The sequence below is a fragment of the Vanellus vanellus genome (genome assembly GCF_965231255.1).
Source record: "Vanellus vanellus genome assembly, contig: HAP1_SCAFFOLD_2383, whole genome shotgun sequence".
Lineage (NCBI taxonomy): Eukaryota > Metazoa > Chordata > Aves > Charadriiformes > Charadriidae > Vanellus > Vanellus vanellus.
In genome coordinates, this window is record NW_028128810.1 from 3,109 (window position 1) to 10,717 (window position 7,609).

At 69.3% G+C, this 7,609-nt stretch overlaps 1 long non-coding RNA gene across 1 annotated transcript; it reads right to left on the bottom strand.

Annotated features, from left to right (window-relative positions):
• Window positions 1–725: 725 nt before the first annotated feature.
• LOC309684040 lies at window positions 726–7,609 on the bottom strand. Its single transcript, XR_014270256.1, has 4 exons — window positions 7,559–7,609; window positions 5,410–5,564; window positions 1,055–1,165; window positions 726–828 (listed from the first exon to the last, which is right to left on the bottom strand). It is a non-coding gene; the product is annotated as an uncharacterized lncRNA (long non-coding RNA).

Sequence of the window (7,609 nt, forward strand, 5' to 3'; positions counted from 1 at the left end):
CCGTCCCTGTGCCACCGTCCCCGTGCCACCACCACCCCCATGTCCCCATGTCCCCCATCCCCCCGTCCCTGTGCCACCGTCCCCATGTCCCCCCGTCCCCATGTCCTGTGCCACCACCATCCCCATGTCCCCATGTCCCCATGTCCCCCCATGTCCCCATGTCCCCATGTCCCCCCCGTCCTGTGCCACCATCCCCATGCCACCGTCCCCACATCCCGTGCCACCCCCCCATGTCCCCATGTCCCCCCTGTCCCTGTGCCACCGTCCCCATGTCCCCATGTCCCCATGTCCCCCCTGTCCCTGTGCCACCATCCCCATGTCCTGTGCCACCCCCACCCCCATGTCCCCATGTCCCCCGTCCTGTGCCACCGTCTCCATGTCCCCATCCCCCCATCCCGTGCCACCACCACCCCCATGTCCCCATGTCCCACCCATCCCTGTGCCACCGTCCCCATGTCCCCATGTCCCCATGTCCCCCCGTCCCCGTGCCACCATCCCCACATCCCGTGCCACTGTCCCCATGTCCCCATGTCCCCCATCCCGTGCCACCGTCCCCGTGTCCCCCCCATGTCCCCATGTCCCCCCATGTCCCCATGTCCCCCCATCCCCGTGCCACCGTCCCCACATCCCGTGCCACTGTCCCCATGTCCCCATGTCCCCCATCCCGTGCCACCGTCCCCGTGTCCCCCCCATGTCCCCGTGTCCCCCCCCGTGTCCCCACTCACAACTTGTGCTTGCAGGTGAGCATGGCCTCGGCCACCGGCAGCGGGTGGGTGGCCACAGCACCCGCCACGTACGCCAGGATCCGTCCCACCACGTTGAAGGGCTCTGTGGGCACCCCGGGGGGGGGGTGGGGGGGGGGGGTAGCACCCATGGGTGCCCCCCACTCAACACCCATAGATGTGCCCCACACCCCCCCACCCCCCCCTCCCGCAAGCTGGTGGCCCCCTCCCCACCTCCGGTAGCCGTGGCTAGGGGGGGTGGGGGTGGGGGGGACAATGGGTGCCACCGGCCACGGCCGCCCGCCGGGTGGCACCCATGGGTGCTGCCTCACCGCTGGGGGGGGGTTCGGTGCGGCCGAAGAGCTCCCGCCAGGGGGGGTCGAGGAAGGCGGCCCCATAGCGCCCGTCCAGCGAGGCCAAGTACTGCGCCAGCGGGTGGGCTCCTGCGGGTGACAGGGGGTGACAATGGGGGACAGTGGGGGATGGGGACACCCAACACCCCCCCCACCCCCACCCCCCCACCCCCCCCTGACACCGGGCACAGCACCCACCCAGCCCCGGTGTCAGCCGGAGCCCCCCCCTCCTCCCCCCCCTCTTCATGCCCCAGTGGGTGTTGTGGGTGTCATGGGGGTCCCATGGCGGTCCTATGGGTGTCCTATGGGTGCTATGGGGGTCCCATGGGTGCTGGAGGTCCCATGGGTGCTGTGGGTCCCATGGGTGCCCTATGGGTGTCATGGGGGTCCCATGGGTGCTGTGGGTCCCATGGGTGCCCTATGGGTGTCATGGGGGTCCCATGGGTGCTGTGGGTCCCGTGGGGGTCCCATGGATGCCCTATGGGTGTCCTATGGGTGCTATGGGGGTCCCATGGGTGCTGTGGGTGCTATGGGGGTCCCATGGGTGCCCTATGGGTGTCATGGGGGTCCCATGGGTGCTGGGGGTCCCATGGGGGTCCCATGGATGCCCTATGGGTGTCCTATGGGTGCTATGGGGGTCCCATGGGTGCTGTGGGTGTCATGGGGGTCCCATGGGTGTCCTATGGGTGCTATGGGGGTCCCATGGGTGCTGTGGGTGCTATGGGGGTCCCATGGGTGCCCTATGGGTGTCATGGGGGTCCCATGGGTGCTGTGGGTGTCATGGGGGTCCCATGGGTGCCCTGTGGGTGTCCTATGGGTGCTATGGGGGTCCCATGGGTGCTGGGGGTCCCATGGGGGTCCCATGAATGCCCTATGGGTGTCCTATGGGTGCTATGGGGGTCCCATGGGTGCTGTGGGTGCTATGGGGGTCCCATGGGTGCCCTATGGGTGTCATGGGGGTCCCATGGGTGCTGGGGGTCCCATGGGTGCCCTATGGGTTCCCTGTGGGTGCCCTGTGGGTCCCATGGGTGCTGGGGGTCCCATGGGGGTCCCATGGATGCCCTATGGGTGTCCTATGGGTGCTATGGGGGTCCCATGGGTGCTGTGGGTGCTATGGGGGTCCCATGGGTGCCCTATGGGTGTCATGGGGGTCCCATGGGTGCCCTATGGGTGTCATGGGGGTCCCATGGGTGCTGGGGGTCCCATGGGTGCCCTGTGGGTGTCCTATGGGTGTCCTATGGGTGCTATGGGGGTCCCATGGGTGCTGTGGGTGCTATGGGGGTCCCATGGGTGCCCTATGGGTGTCATGGGGTCCCATGGGTGCCCTATGGGTGTCCTATGGGTGCTATGGGGATCCCATGGGTGCTGGGGGTCCCATGGGTGCCCTGTGGGTGCCCTATGGGTGTCCTATGGGTGTCATGGGGGTCCCATGGGTGCCCTATGGGTGCTGTGGGTCCCATGGGTGCCCTGTGGGTTCCCTGTGGGTGCCCTGTGGGTCCCATGGGTGCTGTGGGTCCCATGGGCGTCCCATGGATGCCCTATGGGTGTCCTATGGGTGCTATGGGGGTCCCATGGGTGCTGTGGGTGCTATGGGGGTCCCATGGGTGCCCTATGGGTGTCCTATGGGTGCTATGGGGGTCCCATGGGTGCTGTGGGTGCTATGGGGGTCCCATGGGTGCCCTATGGGTGCTGTGGGGGTCTCATGGGTGTTATGGGTGCCATGGGGGTCCCATGGGTGCTGTGGGTCCCGTGGGGGTCCCATGGGTGCTGTGGGTGCTATGGGGGTCCCATGGGTGCCCTATGGGTGCTATGGGTGTCATGGGGGTCCCATGGGTGCTGTGGGTCTCATGGCTTTCCCATAGATGCTATGGGTGTCCCATAGATGCAGTAGGTGTCCCATGGGTGCTATGGGTCCCATGGATGCTCTATGGGTCCCATGGGTGCTCTATGGGTGCTATGGGTCCCGTGGGCGCTCTGTGGGTCCCGTGGGTGCTCTGTGGGTCCCGTGGGCGCCCCGTGGGTGCGTACCGAGGGGCACCAGGAGGAAGCGGAGGTAGCCCAGCCCCCCGGGACCCCTTGTGCCCCATGGCTGCTCTATGGGTGCTCTATGGGTCCCATGGGTGCTCTATGGGTGCTATGGGTCCCGTGGGTGCTCTGTGGGTCCCATGGGTGCTCTGTGGGTCCCGGGGGCGCTCTGTGGGTCCCGGGGGCGCCCCGTGGGTGCGTACCGAGGGGCAACAGGAGGAAGCGGAGGTAGCCCAGCCCCCCGGGACCCCTTGTGCCCCATGGGTGCTCTATGGGTGCTCTATGGGTCCCATGGGTGCTCTATGGGTGCTATGGGTCCCATGGATGCTCTATGGGTCCCATGGGTGCTCTATGGGTGCTATGGGTCCCGTGGGTGCTCCGTGGGTCCCGGGGGCGCCCCGTGGGTGCGTACCGAGGGGCACCAGGAGGAAGCGGAGGTAGCCCAGACCCCCGGGACCCCTTGTGCCCCATGGGTGCTCTATGGGTGCTCTATGGGTCCCATGGGTGCTCTATGGGTGCTATGGGTCCCATGGATGCTCTATGGGTCCCATGGGTGCTCTATGGGTGCTATGGGTCCCGTGGGTGCTCCGTGGGTCCCGGGGGCGCCCCGTGGGTGCGTACCGAGGGGCACCAGGAGGAAGCGGAGGTAGCCCAGACCCCCGGGACCCCCTGTGCCCCATGGGTGCTCTATGGGTGCTCTATGGGTCCCATGGGTGCTCTATGGGTGCTATGGGTCCCGTGGGTGCTCTGTGGGTCCCGGGGGGGCCCCGTGGGTGCGTACCGAGGGGCACCAGGAGGAAGCGGAGGTAGCCCAGACCCCCGGGACCCCCTCTGCCCCATGGGTGCTCTATGGGTGCTATGGGTCCCGTGGGCGCTCTGTGGGTCCCGTGGGTGCTCTGTGGGTCCCGGGGGGGCCCCGTGGGTGCGTACCGAGGGGCACCAGGAGGAAGCGGAGGTAGCCCAGCCCCCCGGGACCCCCTGTGCCCCATGGGTGCTCTATGGGTGCTCTATGGGTCCCATGGGTGCTCTATGGGTCCCATGGGTGCTCTATGGGTGCTATGGGTCCCGTGGGTGCTCTATGGGTCCCAGGGGCGCCTTGTGGGTGCGTACCGAGGGGCACCAGGAGGAAGCGGAGGTAGCCCAGACCCCCGGGACCCCCTGTGCCCCATGGCTGCTCTATGGGTGCTCTATGGGTCCCATGGGTGCTCTATGGGTGCTATGGGTCCCGTGGGTGCTCCGTGGGTCCCGTGGGCGCCCCGTGGGTGCGTACCGAGGGGCACCAGGAGGAAGCGGAGGTAGCCCAGACCCCCGGGACCCCCTCGCCCAGCCCAGCTCCCTGACACCCCCTCTGCCCCATGGGTGCTCTATGGGTGCTCTATGGATGCTCTATGGGTCCCATGGGTGCTCTGTGGGTCCCATGGGTGCCCTATGGGTGCTATGGGTCCCGTGGGTGCTCCGTGGGTCCCATGGGTGCCCCATGGGTGCTCTATGGGTCCCATGGGTGCTCTGTGGGTCCCATGGGTGCCCCATGGGTGCTCTATGGGTCCCATGGGTGCTCTATGGGTCCCATGGGTGCTCTATGGGTGCTATGGGTCCCATGGGTGCTCTGTGGGTCCCATGGGTGCCCCATGGGTGCTCTATGGGTCCCATGGGTGCTCTATGGGTGCTATGGGTCCCATGGGTGCTCTGTGGGTCCCATGGGTGCCCTATGGGTGCTCTATGGGTCCCATGGGTGCTCTATGGGTGCTATGGGTCCCATGGGTGCTCTGTGGGTCCCATGGGTGCCCCATGGGTGCTCTATGGGTCCCATGGGTGCTCTATGGGTCCCATGGGTGCTCTATGGGTGCTATGGGTCCCATGGGTGCTCTGTGGGTCCCATGGGTGCCCCATGGGTGCTCTATGGGTCCCATGGGTGCTCTATGGGTGCTATGGGTCCCATGGGTGCTCTGTGGGTCCCATGGGTGCCCTATGGGTGCTCTATGGGTCCCATGGGTGCTCTATGGGTGCTATGGGTCCCGTGGGTGCTCTGTGGGTCCCATGGGTGCCCCATGGGTGCTCTATGGGTCCCATGGGTGCTCTATGGGTCCCATGGGTGCTCTATGGGTGCTATGGGTCCCATGGGTGCTCTGTGGGTCCCATGGGTGCCCCATGGGTGCTCTATGGGTCCCATGGGTGCTCTATGGGTGCTATGGGTCCCATGGGTGCTCTGTGGGTCCCATGGGTGCCCTATGGGTGCTCTATGGGTCCCATGGGTGCTCTATGGGTGCTATGGGTCCCGTGGGTGCTCTGTGGGTCCCGTGGGTGCGTACCGAGGGGCACCAGGAGGAAGCGGAGGTAGCCCAGCCACTCGGGGCTCTTGGTAGCCAAGTGGCGGACGAAGCAGCGCAGGAGGGTGCTGTGGTAGCCGGGGCCACCCACGGCCACCACCTTCACGGCCCGGGGGGGCAGCGCCGAGCAGTTGCAGCTGGGGGGGGGGGGGGGGGGGGTCAATGGGTGCGGGGGGGGGTGGGGGGGGCACCCCCACCCCCCCCCAGGGCACTCATGGGGGGCACAGGGAATGTGGGTGCCCCCAGGGAAGGGGAGGGGCATCCTTGGGGGGGGGGGGGCACCCATGGGTGGGGGTGGGCAGTGGGGGGGGCACCGTGGGTGGGCAAAGGGGGGGGGTGTCAATAAGGGGGGGGGGGGGGGGCACATCCCCACCCCACCCCCACCCCCAGGGCACTCGTGGGGGGCACAGGGAATGTGGGTGCCCCCAGGGAAGGGGAGGGGCATCCTTGGGGGGGGGGGGGGCACCCAAGGGGGGGGGGCACCCTGGGTGGGTAAAGGGGGGGGGCACACAAAGGGGGTGCGCCCCTGGGGGGGGGAGGGGGGATGTGGGTGCTGGAGAACCGGGGGGCTGGGGGGGGGCAGCACCCATGGGGGGGGGGCAGAAGTGGGAGGGGGGGAAAGGGGGGGGCATAGAGGGGGGGGCTGTGGGGGGGGCACAGTGGGGGGGCAAAGGGGGGTGGGGGGGAGCAGCCATGGAGGGGGGGGGGATATGGGTGGTGGAGAATTTGGGGGGGGGGGGAACAGAGATGCTGGGGGGGGGGGAGGGGAGGGGGGGGTGGGGGGGTGGGGTCAGTGGGTGGGGGGGGGGGCGTGGGGGGGGCATAGAAGGGGGGGGGCAGTGTGTGGGGGGGGCACAGTGGGTGGGCAAAGGGGGGGTGGGGGGGAGCAGCCATGGGGGGGGGGGGGGGGGGGGATATGGGTGGTGGAGAATTTGGGAGGGGGGGGAGAGAGATGCTGGGGGGGGGGTGGGGGGGTGTCAGTGGGTGGGGGGGCGTGGGGGGGGCATAGAAGGGGGGGGCACAGTGGGGGGGCAAAGGGGGGGTGGGGGGGAGCAGCCAAGGGGGGGGGGGGGGGATATGGGTGGTGGAGAATTTGGGGGGGGGTGGGAGGGTGTCTGGGGGGGGGGGGCATAGAAGGGGGGGGCATAGAAGGGGGGGGCAGTGGGGGGGGCACAGTGGGGGGGCAAAGGGGGGGTGGGGGGGAGCAGCCAAGGGGAGGGGGGTGTATATGGGTGGTGGAGAATTTGGGGGGGGGGGGAGAGAGATGCTGGGGGGGGGTGGGGGGGTGTCAGTGGGGGGGGGGCATAGAAGGGGGGGGCAGTGGGGGGGGGCACAGTGGGTGGGCAAAGGGGGGGTGGGGGGGAGCAGCCATGGGGGGGGGGGGGGGGGATATGGGTGGTGGAGAATTTGGGGGGGGGGGGAGAGAGATGCTGGGGGGGGGTGGGGGGGTGTCAGGGGGGGGGCGGGGGGGCATAGAAGGGGGGGGCACAGTGTGGGGGCAAAGGGGGGGTGGGGGGGAGCAGCCATGGAGGGGGGGGGGCGATATGGGTGGTGGAGAATTTGGGGGGGGGGGGGGGGGGAGAGAGATGCTGGGGGGGGGGTGGGGGGGTGTCGGGGGGGGGGGCATAGAAGGGGGGGGCAGTGGGGGGGGCACAGTGGGGGGGCAAAGGGGGGGTGGGGGGGAGCAGCCATGGGGGGGGGGGGGGGGGATATGGGTGGTGGAGAATTTGGGGGGGGGGGGAGAGAGATGCTGGGGGGGGGTGGGGGGGTGTCAGTGGGTGGGGGGGGCGGGGGGGCATAGAGGGGGGGGCAGTGGGGGGGGGCACAGTGGGGGGGCAAAGGGGGGGTGGGGGGGAGCAGCCATGGGGGGGGGGGGGGGCGATATTGGTGGTGGAGAATTTGGGGGGGTGGGGGGGTGTCAGTGGGGGGGGGGGGGGACGAGGGGGGCATAGAAGGGGGGGGCACAGTGGGGGGGCAAAGGGGGGTGGGGGGAGCAGCCAAGGGGGGGGGGGGGGTCGATATGGGTGGTGGAGAATTTGGGGGGGGGGGGGGAGAGAGATGCTGGGGGGGGGTGGGGGGGTGTCAGTGGGTGGGGGGGGGGGCGGGGGGGGGGCGCGGGGGGGGCACTCACAATCTCTGGATGCGGGTGAGGACGGCGGAGAGCACCGCCTGCAGCTCCCCC